The sequence below is a fragment of the Chiroxiphia lanceolata genome, chromosome 1 (genome assembly GCF_009829145.1).
Source record: "Chiroxiphia lanceolata isolate bChiLan1 chromosome 1, bChiLan1.pri, whole genome shotgun sequence".
NCBI lineage: Eukaryota > Metazoa > Chordata > Aves > Passeriformes > Pipridae > Chiroxiphia > Chiroxiphia lanceolata.
The window spans coordinates 38205073-38221988 of record NC_045637.1 but is presented as its reverse complement, the minus strand read 5'-3'; the positions used below and the strand labels follow the sequence as shown (position 1 = coordinate 38221988).

Sequence of the window (16916 nt, the reverse complement as noted above, 5' to 3'; positions counted from 1 at the left end):
TCCGTAATAAATACAGCCTATGCTGTAGATATTTGCTCTAAGCTTGGGAATCAGATTTCTGCCATTCTATACATTTTCATTTTCTTATATTATTTGTTGAATATAATTATGATTTAGTTGATGATCACTGCATTTGATGGACTGAGTCAATCCACTGTATGTAACTTTAGGTAGAAGATCACCTATATAGCGATGCCAAATGATAAAGCCACTGATAATTTATTTTTCTCCAGGAATAGTATTGCAATTCCGTCATATCACAGTCGGTATCCCTTTAAAGCGGCTTCTAAATTGTTGGAGAAGCATCCTGTGTGATAGCTCTTGTATTCAATGAGTTCTTAGATGTTTCTGAAAGATTTATAGTGAAGGCCAAGTATAGCAATCTTGTCAGATGCAGCTTTACAGCCTGGTGACTTATAATGAGAGTAGAATGTAATTAGAAATTGTCCATGTCTTTACTGAGTACTGATGAAAACTATGACTCAAAGGTTAATTCAAATAATAATTAATATTGGTTTCTGTCAGAACAGGGTGGTAATGAAATCTTTGTCGTACAATGACTTTGATTTTAAGAAGTGGGTGCATAAGAAATAGAAGCTACAGTTTACCTTTTCTGATTATATTCAGTTATCTTACAATCAGCATGATGGCTTGATAAAGCATAATTTGAGGGCAATTTAAACATACTCAGAAATATTACAACCTACAGTGAAAATCATCTAACATGTTGCATCTTTTTAGGGACATAGATTTATAGCTAGATTGCTGACATAGATGGATTTACTCCAAATGATCCTTAAGGACTGCGTATGACTTCTTTTGTTGTTGTTGTTGATAATAACTGATCAATACCATGTGTTTGTGGAAAGTCTTCGTAATAAGATTTGCTAGCATGAGAAATGTGGGATGTTACATTGATGTTTGTTTAAATTGGACTAGTTTCAACGAAAGCGATAGACCAGGTTTTGCTGGCAACCAAAACAAATTCTGTTCAGTTTCTTTTCCCCGAGTTGAAATTTTCTATTGGAAAAAAATAAATGCTGTTAGTTTTGCTGAAGCCAAACCCATAATTTTTCAGTTGCCAGTAGTCAGTGAGCTATTAGACCTGTTATTTTGAGAGGCATTTCATGAATACTTTGCTGTCTCCTGATTTTTCTGTATCTGCTCTGATCCTGTCCTTAAAATCTGCCTACTGAAAAGCTTCTCCAGAAAGTTACAGCCATAACTTGGGTTTATGGGTCGTCATCGTTCCGCATAACATGCCTTTCTCACACCTTCTATTCAGTCTGCTTGACTTAAATGGTACTGCACTGCCTACTACAATTTTAAATTTGCTGTAATTTTAAGGCTGTTTCCTCTATTGCCAAAAAGGAAATCTAAACTCCTCTAAATTAGATTTCACAAAAATGAGGGATTTTCATTCTTATGTGCGTAAAGTGACCAAAGACTGATTTTTTTTATTATTATTATTTTTTTTTTTTACTCATCCAGATAATGCTTTCCATACAAACTGCTTCAATTCTTGGGAAGGAAAGAGTCTGTAGTCAAGACTGGACTTTTTGGGAGCAATGACAACCAGCAGGGAATGAGTTACATGGTGGGGGTGAGAGCTGAGAAAGGAGGTGTGCATGTGTGTGTTTGAGGGGTGTTTTAAAACTGCTGATAGTGAAGCATTATGTTGGTTTCTTGGAGCTATTCCTGTTGTTCTTTCTTCATATATTCTCTCAAAAGCTGGGATAAGAGAGTTCTGTGCTATGCTGAAGTATCTGCTAGATGAGGTGGAAAAAAAACCACCCTGGATTTTAATGGTAGCACTGGAGAAAAGCTCACTGTGCAAATCAGATGCTTACATTTTCTCTTCTGTATTTTATTATAAACAAAGAAATACTGGCTTGGGAACTGAGCTGCACTTAAGAGTCTTCCTGAGATATCTGAAACTTTGAAAGCTCTAGTGACCAAACTTGACCAGGAAATAGAGACTTTTTATCTAAAGTAATCTCCATATAAGTTTTTGAAGACTAACAAAGGAAAATCTAAGGAGTAGCTGAAACCTTTCTTAGTGAATTAGGGTTGCACGTTTATGCTTAATGATTTGGTTCTTTAAGAGAATTGTTGTCTGTAGAGTTGATCCAGCATCTCTAGAAGGTCTGCTATAGTTATGGCAGAAAAAAATATTTTTAAATTTGAAATACTGCATGAAGCACTGAAATGTAAACTCCTAATAAAAAGATGTTCCGCTTGAAGTAAGACCTAAATGTTCTGGAATTTGTGTTAGTACTCAAAGGTGCCAAAGCACAAATGTGGATAGACAAAAATTTAAAGTGAAGTGCTTTGTTGGTTTTTTGTTTGTTTGGAGGAATATATAGAAACATTCTGAACCACCCATTAGGTGTGGTTCAGTCCCTTTCCATGATAGATCTGCATGCTGATGTGGAGCTATTGATTGAGACCACTCTTGTTTAACTAGAGACACATGCACTGGTGTAAATATGCCATCCCCAAATAGCAATGAGGCTACATGATGGGGAGAGGGGGAAGGGAAAAGGAGGATGGTCATTTCAGTTTGTCTTTTTTAATAGTGGAAGTGGCAAAGTTGCTGCAGTTAGGTCTGCTGAAATGTGTCATAGGCTGTCCTGTAGCTTGTTTTCTCCAACCACTCGAAATTCTTTGGGAAGGGAATCTTCCAAAGGATTGTATCTGTGCTGTGGAATAAACAGTTGTCGTGTGAAACTGATGTGAGCCTTAGTTTTACTCTGCCTCCACTAAAATACACTTTTACGGTAGTTTGTGCAGGATCAGCACAGAGGAGTACAAAGAGGGAGCTTTTCAGTACAAAGGCTGCCTGTTTGGCCTGCCCAAACCACCGTGAATGTGTTTAAAGGGGACTTTTATTACCATGGAAACTCTCAGACAGGAAGGAATTTGTCCTGCCATATCTAGAAAATAGTCTGTAATGGTCAGCTCTTGGAACAAAAGTGTTTCAAATAGTGGGATATATTTAAAAATTCTTCTGGTGAATATGTTTAAAAAAAAAAGAATATGTAAAACCCTATCTTATGCTAATGGACTCTTCATGTGGGGATTTAGGGAAGACTGCAGACAAGTACAATGTGAGCAGGAGAAGTGTACTGAGAAATCTAAGAAAGTTTTACCTCTCTAGGTCCAGAAGGCTTCCTAGGTGTTGAATGGGTGTTGATGAAGTATTCTCCCTTTAAGTAGGGTGTTTATCCATCACAACCATTCATTGAGGAACTGTATGTGTGCTTGCCTTGAACTGCTGGAGGCAGTCCTCTGAGCACTATGGATTAATTGCTTTTGGAATGTCTTAACTAAAACCTGTTCTTTGACTCTCTTGACAAATATCCTTAGTATTCACAAATGGCCTTTATTTTCCTAAATCACACTGAAATATAACATTTCTTGTCTAAAAGAAATTCTAATGCCAGATCTCAGCACATCCTTCACTGGAGTTTTACACTGTATAAAATAGCTCTAGGTCAGCAATCTTCCAGCCAGCAGGAGCAGCTAGAGGGAACTGCAAGATTTCCCTTGCTTTGTGTAGTGTTCAATGTTGATTTGATTGTGCGCTTGATTAGTTGGATGCAAAATATTTTTCCTATATTTGACCAAGTTAAAATTCATAAATTGTTTTCTCTGCAAGTCATACCAGCAGACAGTGGTTTCTGATATTCTTTCTGTATAGCAAATGCCTGGCTTGTTTTACTGTTGTGCTTTTCAGGTTAAGTTGTTGAACCACCTGGCCATGGCCTGAAGGCAGTTTGAATGAATGGTATAGTAATAAGTTGATCCAGTGGGTTGTGATGCTTGAAATCAGCCATACCACTCTTGCTTCTTTCCTTGTGCTGTCACTGCTGTTCAGCTACCCCTGTGGTGACTATCTTCTGATGGCAACTAATGGTTAGATCAGCTTACCTCCGGTGTCAGACTGCACCTGAATTTTCGTGAGATGTTTGGGATAATAGTAGAACAAAAGCATCATGCTTGAGGTTAGGAACAGAAATAACTATGGAGGAAAAATTTTCATGAAAACTTTCCACTGTCCTGTCAATTTTGCACTTGTTCTCAGCTGCTGAAAATCAATGTTCAAAGTCTAATTCTACATGGCAGGCCAGGTAAAGAAGAGGTTTTTTTACATTTTTATATATATTTATATATACATATACACACACACATACATAGAAAATGGAGTATTTCTATGTGCCTTTTACAAGCATTGACTGACCTTGTTTGCATTATCTGGGTTAACGCTGTAATCTGCTGCTCTCATATGAGGACTTCCGTCTTACGCGTTGATCAGTTTAGTTTCTTGTCTCCTGACTTGAGGAGCAAAAGGATTGCAGAAGGTAGTTCCAACCTGGATTAAAAGAAACAAACAAACAAGGAAAAAACCCACCTCACTCTTCTTGTTTATAATAAACTCCCTGCTTAATGGCTTACTTTGCCTCATAGGGCTTGGTCTGTTTCCTTCATCTGGGAAATGGTGATAGGCTGCTGTCCAAACTCTGTCAGGGAATGGGCATCTTAGTCATGGACAGTCATTTGTCTTTCCAGCAGTATAGAACCCCCTGTTAGATGTATTTCCTGAATAGTTAACTAAGTTGAGAAAGGAAATACTGGTGACATCATGTATGACTTAATGTGGTTATTTACTGCGCAGGTGTTGTAAAGCTGTGAATCTAAACTGTAGTGGAATAGTTGTACCATATGGCAGGTTTTTTTCTTCAATTCTTATTCTTCCTCATTTACCATGTTGGGTTTTTTCTCTTTAAAAATGTATCTCTGTGCCACTTTGGTTCTGTAATACCTCTTTTTTTAAAAAAAGAAGGAAAAAAATCCCTCAAGCCTTCACAGGTTTTGGTATTAATTCATTCACTGTTTCCTTACTGTTTCTCCAGTATGCATATATAGTTTTGTTTCCTTCCTCACCATTCCAGTTCTAGGCCTTCTCCAGCTAGCAGTTCTTCATCTGCAGTGCTTTTCATGAAGAAGGCAAATGCCCAGCTTGCTCTTTTCCACTATCTCTCGTTCCCCTGAGGGGCTCACACCCAGTGCTTGCAAGCCTGTGTTGCATGGCTCAGTGTTGCTCTCCTGATGGGAAGTCTGGGAAGCACTAAATCATCCGGCCACATACTGCTTCCTTCAACTTTCTCCCCAGCAGATCCGGGGGCTGAGTTTGCAGTACGGCGTGATGGCTGCACACAGCTTTAAAGCTCGGGAGTGGGGATGGGCTTTCTGCCCCACCCCACCCCCTCGCCTGCACAGACATTTCCCTGCTCTCCAGCTGCTCTGGTTTCCATCTGTTACAGGGCCTTCTGGTGTGACTGTTTCCTCATCTGCTGAGCCGAGTAAAATGCTGAAGGACCAGACACTGTGCTGACCCGGGGAATTAAGGGGTTGTGGTTTTGGAGAAAATGGCTTGCATGCTTATTTTCCTTTTCTCTCAGAAACTTGGCATGCAAGACATCTAGTATCTTGAGAAACTTTGTTAGGTGCATTTCTTTGTAGCAAACGTATTTACTCATCTTAGTTGTGTGCGCGATGCTGTAGGCCTGTCCTATGTGGCAGCTGCCCCCTGTCCTGGGAGGAGCACTGTGCTTTGCTCCGTGGTGGGCTCAGAAAGGCACAGTGATGCTAAATGTTAAGATGCAGGAGACAGACAGAGAAATAGCTGAAGCCTTATTTGTGAAGACAAAATATGCAACTAGTGAGAAGTTGCAGGGAGTCAAGGGAGGTGTTAAGAAACCTTAACATGGTCATCACTCTCTTGGCCTAGGAGCTGGGGAACTTGACCTTGTGAGGTGTTTTTGCTTTTGGCAGGCAGATGCCTGCTGCCCATCTTCAGACTGCTATTTTAGGCTGCTCTTGTCTTTAGCACTTCTTCCATCCTGCAGTCACTTAGATTATCCCTTTCATAGATCGCTGAGCTGTTGCTCTCTTGTGAGTGAATCTGGTGAGTTACCAACAGCAGCAGAGACAGTGGCAATGCAGGCCTGTGACTGAGAAGTATTTCTGTAATGCAAAATAGGTGAACAACAAAATTTCCATTTTATAAGTGAAGAATTGTAACCACTTCTGACTTGCTGGTACACAGAAACTCTGCAAAACTTCATAAATTATCACTGCCAAAGTTAATAAAATTGTCAGAGTGCAGTCCCTTGCTAGTCAAATTGTCCTAGTGAGTGAGTGTAGCTTCCCCTTTTTCTGACTACTGCATCATTTTCTTTTTGAAAGTAGTCGTTCTTGGCTTTTAAAATCTGTTTAGACACCATCAAATTGGTTTGAATTTCAAAATTATATGTGTAAATGAGAAATGTACCTAGCACCCACTTTAGTAATTGAACAAAGCTTTTATTTCCAGAACCTAACTACTATTCAGAGTGTGGGAGAAGTGTGCTCTGACAACTTGGGCTGTTCTTTGAGGACTTCTGTGATCTCACTGAAGGGTTTTAATATTAATTCATTGCTAGTGTTATGGTTATGTTTTGATGATAGTCACTTAGGAGATGGGTGTTAGGCAACCAGTTGGAAATTACTGTAAAGTGATTTTTTTTTTAAGTGGTTCATACATTCAACTTGAAATCCCAGAGCACATTAAAAGTGCTAATTCTCATTCTCCTGAAAGCAAAGTTTCTGTGTATTTCTCAAATTAGCCCCACTCTGCCCCCACATCCCAGCTAATACAATATATGTAACTTAACCACTGATTTCTAACTGGGGATCATGCATTTATTAGCTTGATGTTGGCAGAAACTGATTATGGAGGAATAAAATATAGAGTTGCTGATAGGAGCAACTGTTTGCCTTTTGGGATGATAGATGTATTGCATTATCAGAGGTGTAATATACTTCTGGGAGGTTTTCTATGCAAGTGCAGCTGCCACACATGTTCCATGCAGAGTGAGAAGAGAGGTTCCATGCCCATGAGATGTGTTGCCTTTTTGAAAAACATGGAGTGAATGAAACACTGAACAAGAAGGAGAGGACTTGGTGAGACATGAATGTTTTTATTGATGGATAACATTTGCATGACTCAGTCTCTCATTTGTGCTCAGTAGTGAGGAACTACCATGTTGTTAATAGTTTGGGAGTTTAGTTGAACAGTAAGAGTACAGAGCAGTCAGGGAAGAGGCTGTGCAATATTTTGGAAAGAAGCTTCCCCATCCCGTGTTCAGCAGTTGGATCATTACTAGGGAAAATAAAAGATCAGGGTCAAGGAGAATCCAGCTTGTGATTTCTGAAGATAGGGAACAACAGACAGTGGAGTGAGTGTCTACTGATGGTTTAAGGAGTTATTAGGTATGATAGTCTGTCTAGCTACAAGGCACTCAGATTAAGTAGCTACAGTACGGTGAAGCAGAAATAGGAAATTAATTTAAATGGATGAATTAGTAGTTTTCTGAGTTTGAATTAATTCAAAGGTGCAGATGCCTAGGTCAAAAAGAAGTAGGGGAAAAACTGGCTGGACAGTCTCTGACTCCAGTGAAATGTGAAATTTGTGGTTATCACTGAAATCTTCGATCTAGTTCTCAAAACTGTAAAAAGATTTCAAGGTATATTCTGTTGCACCTTTGTGTCAGTTACCTTAAAAGGTGGTATGTCTTTTTTGAAGTAAGATGGGCACCACTTTTCTAACAAAGTATAAATGATTGGACAATATAGTGATCATAGGTTTGAAATAGAGGCGCTCCATAGATTTCTATCTTGTAGATGTTCCTTGCATCGCTGCTTTGCTGATGTATCCTTCCTCCTTGCCTCTCAAATGAAACTCTGGTTTAAACTTGTTTTCATTGGCTTCAGCTCTGGAGAAAAAGGCTTTTTTAGATCTGGACCTTAACTGTAAATCTACTCCAGCTTTAATGCTGTTACCTCACTCAGTGGTTTAGAAGGTGTGAGAGGGAGCTTAGTTTTGTCTTTGTTGTGAAGAAGACATAGGGCCATGGGTGTGAGACATGAAAAACTAACTGCTGATCCTTAGGTAAAGTAGTATGCTATGGCCATAGCAATAATCTCAAATTCTCAGATTATCAACAGGGGCTATTTGTGGACCAGGCTGATACCAGGGAGCTGACTCTCCTGGTTTAAATGAACTACATTGAATTACATGTTTATTGCAAACAGAAAAAGTGATGTAGCCTGTTTCTTCATAGAGCATCTTGATGCTGTGAAAAATGTAATAATCCCTCCTGTCTGTGATGCTGTTTACAATCTTGAGATCCCTAGAGAATAGGGGAATTTTTCCTTTTAAGCACACAGATATTTAAGTGGTTTTGTTTGGGTTTTCTTGGTGGTTTTTCTTTTTATCTAATGCATCAATTACTATTTACTAAGGAGATTACAGATACAGAGTAATTCTTGTTTCATAGTATCTTCTATTCATTCTAAAAGTATGTATTTTATATGGAGGTGTCAGAAAGAGTTACTTTAACAGTAAAAGAGTTAATTTATAAAGTAGCCACAAATCAAACACAAATGCAGCCTTCCCCAGAGGAAAAAAAAAGATACACAAAAAGAAGTCTAAATTTTAAATAAATATTTCTAGGTTTTGGTAGCAACAGCTTTTGAATATGATCACAGTGCCTGTGCTGTAACCCAGGGTTGCTGTGAGAGTCATGGCTGACTAGTGAGGAGTTCATTTGAAAGGGAAGGTGGCAGCTGGCTTACCTGAATGCTCAGAAGCAGGCTGGGACTCCTGACAATCCCGATGAGCAAATCCAGTTGACAGCTGTTGCTACTGCCTTGCAGACATCTCTCGATTACACTGGTTCCCGTGTCTTTTGCTTGACTCTTCACTTTTGGTTTTTGAGTAACTTGCAGAGCTGCGCGGAACGTGTTGGGTGCTGTGGAGATGTGATAGGTGCAGTTGGTGTTAGTGTCCCTTACGCTGAGGAGTGAGACCTGGCTTTGAGGGACATCCAGACAAAAGAACTTCCTTAACAGTTTACATAAAGAGCAGGTGGTAGAAGATCTATGTATTAAGTCTTTGTGTATTTTTGAGTGGTAAGCACAGAAGTTTCTCAAATAGAATTTTTTTTCCTGAATAACTTGTTCCTGCCCAAGCTTGGCACACTGGTATACAGTGTCCAGGGGGGCCTGATTCTGATGACTGGCTGTTACTGAGGTGTGATGTTTCATTGCTTGCTTTGTTTTGAAGCTGCAGTCTCAGTTGAGAGTACATAACATGTACTTCTCTGAGGGGATCTTCTCTCTTGCTTCTATTTCAAGACTAAACTCAGGGATAACGGTTGCCTGAAAACACATGAAGGTACCTGGATTTCAGGTGCTGAACAGGGTAGGAAAGGAAGAATCATCCTCTTACGTGTTTCAGATTTTTTGATAATGCTTTGTGACCAGATACAATAATTTAAAAGGTACTGTAAAACATGGGACAGGAAAGCTCATTGTGGAGGTATTGTAGTGATAGCAGGCAGTTCATCTTCCCCTTAAAGTACTTCTGTGTACTTTTACTTTCATAACTAGTTTTACATAGTATATATAATTGGGGGGAAAAGGAGCTAGATTTTATTGCTTTGCAGGCATCATTAATTAAACCGTTACCTGAGTCTCGGTTGTAGGTCCAAATAATATTTGCTAATACAGCATAAGTATTTAATCTGCTTCTAATTCCTGTGACTTCTAAATCAGTTGATCTCTAGCAGAGCCTCATCCATGCTTTTTCCTCAGCTGAGCACTGTAGTGTTGGGTTCAGGCAATCTAAGTCTATGCTATAAAAATGCCATTTAGTAGATGCTTAAGTAAAACATAGTATAGTCTTTCAGTCTTTCGTTTGCTATCTTATTCTGAATGATGGTTTTTTTGTGGAGATAAAATAAATTTGGAAATGTTGTTTAGCTAGTAGTGTTTCTGCATTGCACTGTAGCAGAGATAATACACTAGCTGTTGTAGGTCTTGTTCTGAGAACTGGACTCTGAATAGTAAGTGAAATAGTTCTAAACTTGGCTGGTTACACAAATCTGTGTGGTAGCAATCTTCATATAGTACTTGTTTAGGAGTGCTGAGTTCTGTCGTTCTGGGATCTTTGCAGCTTGAGTGTTTTTGCTTGGGATTTTTTTAATGAGCTATTTTATTGGTCAGACTCTCACTTTTTTAGGTATTTACAAACACGAAAGAAATTGCTAGTCCAGCTAGGTTTGCAATCAAACTCTTCCAAAGTTATCAAAATAAGCCTTCTTATTTCTTATGCTTTAACACAGTAGTCTAACCTTCTAGGCAGCCTGCCCATTTCTTCAATTTTCTTGCTTTTCCTACTTAAAGAAACACAACAAAAATGATGACAACAAAAAACCCCCCCGAAAATAACCCAAAACAAAAAAAACACCCCAGCACTCCACAGTAAATTTTAACCTCACAGTTTTCTAGTGAGTAGAAATAAATTTTTGTGTTTGTTGAGAGGAGGGCAATGTGGAAATGGGTCTTTTTGTTTGTTTTGGGTTTGTTTGGTTGGTTTTTTTGGGGAGAGGTTTATTTATTTATTTTAATTTAAAAGGGCTTAGAAATGTCTAATTCTCTGTAAATGCTGCAGCAAGATTGATAAACTTGGAAGGTAAATTTAAACAGAATGTGAATCGTTAGGAACACTGAAAATAGTGCTTCCCATTATAAAATTAAGTTTAGCTCTGCTTTCTGAGTGAAGATGGAGCTGCCTACCATGAAGTGGAACTGATTTCCAAGTTCTTTTTTAGATAAGTAAAAACTCCCTTTCATATCTGATCTATGAATGCAGCACTGCTCTGGTATGTTCATCATCCGTCTCTGCAAAGATTGTGGAGAATTGAAGGTAGCTCAAGAACTTTGCTGTTGTGTGTAAAAGATTTTGTGGTAGATGAATGTCAGGTGTTCCTACTGCTTGCAGTAGTTTGAATGACTGTGGCTCTGGGTACTGGATCAGTTGTTTGCAAGTCAAAGATAATTACTTCCAAGTTCTTCAAAATCTTGATGAGAAGGGGAGTGAGATTGCATAGTTCTAGAACTTTAGATGACAAATTTTTCCCTGGAAGGCTCTGTTTGTTTGAACATAACTATGCTGGAGTCATCTTAGAAGTGCACATGAATTAGGCAACACACTTGAAAACACCTCAGTTAGTTTTCTTCTTTGTCTGGAGGCCCATTAAAGTTTTGCACAAGAAAATTTGGTTTTCTTCCCTTTGAACCTGCTCTGCTTTTATAGAGGAAAAACATTCAGTTCAGTTGTGCCTGGAAAGAAAGGCCACATTGCATATGAAGCCTGATAAGGGTTGCACTCATCTGACAGTCCCCATTTCAATGTATAACTTCTGGCACTATTGTTTATGCTGTCTAGGCACCCTTTATCCATGTCTAAGTGAACTTGAATGCAGCTGTTCGTTTACTCTTAAATATCTTAGTCTTATACAATGGAAGTTGAGACCTCTACACTCTTTTCCCTTGCCACTCTCCATTGCAGAGAACAGCCTGGTATAGTTGTTTATGTTGTGGTTTGAATAAGTATCACTGTGAACCAGGCATTATGTTAAAAAAAAACCAAAAAACAACAACAAAAATCAGACTTCATCTGTACGTGAGAGCCTGCTTCCACTGACCAAGAATAAACCACCTTTTTTGTCATATCCTTCAAAAAAACAATAGAATGTTCAAGGTGCATATGTTAATTTTGTCAAAACAAACAAACCTACCTCTCAAATTTAAGTAGTCTAATGAACTAGTTGTGGAAGGTCTTTTGGTTATCTGTCCTGTCTCAGCTGTCCCCCATGTCCTGTAGGACATTACTGGACCCACGCAATGGTCCAGGCACTAAATGAGGGTTTCTGAAATCTATTTACTCTGTGTGCTGCATTGTGTCCTGCAGCATACTGTCTTTCTTCACACCCTCACTCCCCAACCCTTTTTCTTTATGGTTGATTTTAAGTTAGTGAAATAATTTAACACTTCATTTAAATAGTCTATAACATATGATAAAATACATAATTAGTGTGGTACTGCAGGTCTTCTTTGTAATGAAGATAAAATTTGTAAAATCCGATAGATCATGTTTGGGGCTTTGGAGGATCTTTAAGGATCCTTCCAACCCAAGCCATTCAATGTGTGATTTCATTTAAAATACTATATGAAACAGTGATGTCATTTTTTTCTGAATAAGACAATTTGTAATCCTTTTCCGTTGTAATATGTAATAATTTTTTTCTTTGCTGAAACAATCACGAAGTTATGCTTAAGTGTATGGGGCAAAAATGATCATCAGTATTGGCAGTGGAGTGAGGGCTTAAGTTCAGATGTAGGATGATTCCTCTTGCCACATATAAAGAGTGTAAGGGAGAACTACCATTTTGTTCTGCAGTCCTGAAGTATGTTCTCTTTAGTCCTGTGAAAACTCTGGCTTTTCACTTTGGATGCATAAGGTGTATTTATCTTCACAGAAATGAGTGTGGATATGTGGTTCCTGTAAAAGCACAGACTGTGATCTACCAGTATTTATGAAGAACACATGTACAGGAAAATGACTCTTAAGTACAAGTCATAAATTGAAATGATTATAGAATATACGTGGACAAATATACCATGTGTGGTATTGGTAGACTGTAATTTCATCAAGTGGTTTTTCAGACTTCATAAACTATGAATGAAACATGATTGTATTGGCCTTGTAACAGGTAAAGTAAAATATGGGGTCTGGCTACTTTAAAGTGCTCATAATTCTATAGCTGGAAATAGCCTTTTGGGATACGATTAAGTCTTAAAACCTGCCTGTGATTAAAAAAATACATTTCGGTGAAAATCACATGTTCAGAAACTCTGGGAAACATTTGAGTCTCCACCTCATGAATTTTTACAGTTCCCAGCTTTCTGGGTGTAAACACCACGAGCTGCTTTCAGCGAAGGGAGGGGGAAAGGCCTCGTGTTACTTAGAGCTGCGTCACCCCTCCGATTATTTTGTTGTTTACAGCGGTTTTTTCCGGTTTTTGTGGCTCGGGCTTTGTTTACTCGAGGGGCTGTGACCGGCCGGGCAGGCCGGGCCCGGCGCTGCCGTAAGGCGGCCATGCCGCCCTGCCCTGCCCTGCCCTGCGCAAACCCTCCTGCTCGCCGCGGCGACCTCTGCCCTTTTGTATCCTGTGACACTCAGCCTGTCTTTGTGCTCAAGTTTATCCATGATGGATACGTTTCCCTCCCAGTCGCATATGCCGGGAGCCCGGCTGAGCGAACAGATAAATTATTTTCAGCTGCAGGCCCGAGCTGGGGGAGGAGGGCGGGAGGGTGGCGGAGGCCCCTCCGCGCCCCACCAGCCGGACGAGGCGCAGCCTCCCACTCCCCCGGGAATATGCAAGGGATGACTCTCGGCCTTTCAGATCCTTTTTAAATGCAAAAGAATGTAGGAAATTGCCAGATAAGTTGGTTAATCAGTGACAAATGCAGTAGGTGCTCAAAAAGCCCGGCCCTTAACAGGAGCCATCGGTTGCGCGGGGTGTTTTTTCAGCACCCCAGTGGGGTCGCCGCTGGCCCCACCTCTTGAATCCCCGGGCCGGTTTAGTGTCAGCTTGAGAAGAGAATGTAATTGCGGGGAGATATCTGGGTGACTGATGGCGACAATATAAGTCTTCTCCCTGACACTACCTCCCCGCCGGCCCTGCCAAGGCTTTGTGCTCGCTTGGCCGTCACACAGCCACGGAGCAGCAAGCGCTCAGCTAAATGTCCCCAGCCCACCAAAAACCACCAAAACAAGGCAACCGTGTAGTCCATACAATTTTTCATATCTTCTTGTATTTTTTATATTGGCTACACGGCTGCTTTGTCATGGTCAAACGTCATTTAGGGGTCATGTTAAGCATCTTACTGCTCTCCTGTATGGCGTTGTTTGCAAGGTTAACGCCTCTGTCAAATGTTTTGAAGAGTATTCCTGAAATATTTTTGTGGCTGCAATTGTTTCACTTGCTTATCTAGGACTATTTTTAGATAAACCGCTTCACATCTGTGTTTTAAACTTATGTTGGGAGAGAGGGTGGTCATACGACCAAAAAAGGGCTCTTAAAATTCCAGGTTATGTAACACTAAAACTGAAGTGTCTCTGGATTAGGCTTGTCCCTTCCTACTCATGTTCATAATGTACTTAAATGTAAAAAACATTATTTCTTTTCCTTATTGCTCTGGTTTTCTGGTTTCCTTATTGCTCTCATTAAAAGCCTCTAAATATGTGCTTGTAATAAATGGCTGTAGACTTTTGTCTTTTTCTTCTGATCTGGAAAGAAAAGACATGCTGAGGCTTCTTACTTCATGTTATAAGCACTGACTTAAAATTAGCAGTGCTCCCATGTTAGGGAAAAGAGTTTACAGCCCAATTGTTGTGGCAAATGACTTTGTGTGATGTAACAACGAGGCTCGGTGGGTTTGCATCAGAGTCCTCCTACGTGACGTGGTTGTGGTCTCATATCTGAGCTCCTGTGAACTTGAATGACGTAGGATATTGTTTCCAAATCTGTGGCACAGGCTGAACTCTAGGCTGGTCATTCCTGCATCAGCTGCTTGACAGCAACAAGCTGCCAAATATTCGAAGGCTGTTGTGCCCTCAGTTGCCTTGGTAGAAGCCTGTTCTTCAACAAAGTACATCATGCATTAAGGAAATAAAACGCAGTCTGGCTCCTGCTGAACGATTATGTGGGGAACTTAGGATTTCATGGATTTCTTGCCCAAATGATGTTACTGAATAGCATTCATGGCATTTAGCTGACTGTACATAGGCAAAACTTGTGACTTTTGAGAAAGGGACCTGAGGTTTTCACTCCTACCTCCCTCCTCAATTCTTAGTTTAACAAGTGACACTGTTAAACTGCAGATTTTTTGTAAGGATATGTATTTCTGTGAAGAACTAACTGAATTTCAGAAAGATAAATGTGAAACTAAACTTTTCAGAAATGCTTATATCGTATTTGCGGATGCTTCCCACTGAAGGCAGAATATTTCTGAAGTGCATCAGGTCATTATTTTCACCTTTACAAGTTGTGTCTCCCCTTCCTGGGATGAGGGGGAACAAGATTCCTGCCATCCTTTGATGTCTAAACTGTACAGACTTAATTTTTAACACAGCTGTACTGTGTGAAGTGTATACTAGGAAAGCATTGCGTTCAGATAACCAAGTTTCTTTGGAAGCAGCAGTCAGAAATGATGTTGCAGTCACTTTACAGCTCTGGTCTTATATTTTGGCTAATCTGTATGCAGGAGGAATGTACCATGTGTGGTGTCTGTGACAGCCATGAGAGCTAGGCATTAAACACGCAGGAGACTAGGCGTACTTCCCACGGACGTGGTCAGGCACTTGCATAACTGTCCTGGCATCAGCAGTGCTGTTCTCTCAGTAGGTAAATGAGCTGAAATGTAGAAGTCTCATGAGCCATCTTCCCCAGTTTGAATGTCTTGTCATGCCTTTTTCTATGTCGTCACGGTGTTACATGTGTTTGCGAAGTTTTCAGTGAATGTTTTCCTTCAATTTTTTGAGTAAAATAAGAACGTGACTTTCATTGCTGTCATTTATGTCATCTCCTTCCATGCGGCAAATGCTTAAATTACTACCCCTAACAGCCAGCAGGAGCTTAGCAGTTTTGAAAAGCAGTTTAAATACGCAATGTTTAAATGCAGATTTAGTAGCCTAATGTTTAATCCTACATTTTGAGGCTCTGCTCTCAATATGACCTTTGGCACGGCATTTTTTAGCATGAGAGGTCTTTTTAGCCTAGTTCTTCAAAATAGCACGGTATTTGTGCTGTTTATTGTATTGTGTGTAGGTGCATAGTTCCATTATATGAGTAACTGGTTTGTGTGTGTCTAAGTACTTAAGAGTTTTGTCTGAGATATCAACTAATAGCTGTAAAAACATCAACTCTGCATGACATGTCTTTCAAGGTTGAAGCACTCATTATTAGCTGCCTGCTCACTTCTGTTTATTCAGTTTGCTTGCTGCATGACCATCAAGAAATGCTGCTAAATTTCTTCTATAGAAGTCTCGAGAGCTGAATCGAGGAACCTGTTGATTTTACAAAATCTGAATGGCAGAATGTGAGGATGGTGGTGTGGAGGGCATCAGCATGCTGCTCTTTGCAGCTTCCTGGTCTTGACTGCCTCGCTCTGCTGCTTAAGGAATAAAACCTCGATCGGGCAGGTTATGCGTGTGCAGCAGCCAGTTTACTTCAACTCATAAAAGTGGGAAGCTGCCCAAGGCTACTGAGTCCATGTAAGTCTGAAATATTAAGCTGGGCAATGGTTAACTACTACTTAAATTTGAAATCTAGCTGTTTAGGACTGGAATGTTGCAGGCTGGAGTAAATGTGAGCTTTGTCTGTTGAGACAACAGGGTCGTTAAGTAATTGACTGTGTCCTGGTTTGAACAGAAACAGGCTGTATTATAGGCAGCCTTAAGGAAATATATTCACTGACTCTTTAGGTCAGTCTTAGTGCAATCTTTCATGTTCAGGAACAGAAAAGTGATAGAATTTTATAGCAGAATCTGTATCCTTTAAGATGATTTTAAAAAAGTCACTACCTTTCATACATTCACACTTCTTTAAAGCAATCCACCTTTCTAAGGGTTCAGATATGCTTTCCTTTGTATCTGAAAAACAGTCACGGGTTCTCTGTATGGTGGTTTTAAGTCACAGGAATGTAGAGAAGAAGATATACCATCCCTTATTTTTAAACTATTTAATCAAATAAAGACTGTGGGCTGAGTTTATCATGGTTAGTCTTGCTGTTAGTATGTCTGCGTTGATGGGAAAGTGAACAGTCGTGCTGAGTATTGTAGAATTATTGCTTGATGATGCAGGTTCTACCTTTATTTGTGTGCGGGGTTTTTTTGACTAGCTTTGAGGATTTAAGCAAAGAAAATATATTGCTTGTAGTGAAAGAAGCAAAGAGATTTT

General features: G+C 39.7%; 1 protein-coding gene across 7 annotated transcripts in view; it reads left to right on the top strand.

The window, feature by feature from the left end:
• CHD7 (chromodomain helicase DNA binding protein 7) overlaps positions 1-16916 on the top strand; it is a 131015-nt gene that overhangs the window by 20883 nt on the left and 93216 nt on the right. The window contains exon 3 of one of the 7 annotated variants that reach the window (XM_032675237.1): positions 1492-1622. The exons of the other annotated variants lie outside the window; for them this stretch is intronic. The gene's annotated coding sequence lies outside the window, so the exon portion shown is untranslated. The remainder of the gene's footprint in view (positions 1-1491; positions 1623-16916) is intronic. 7 annotated transcript variants of the gene reach the window in all.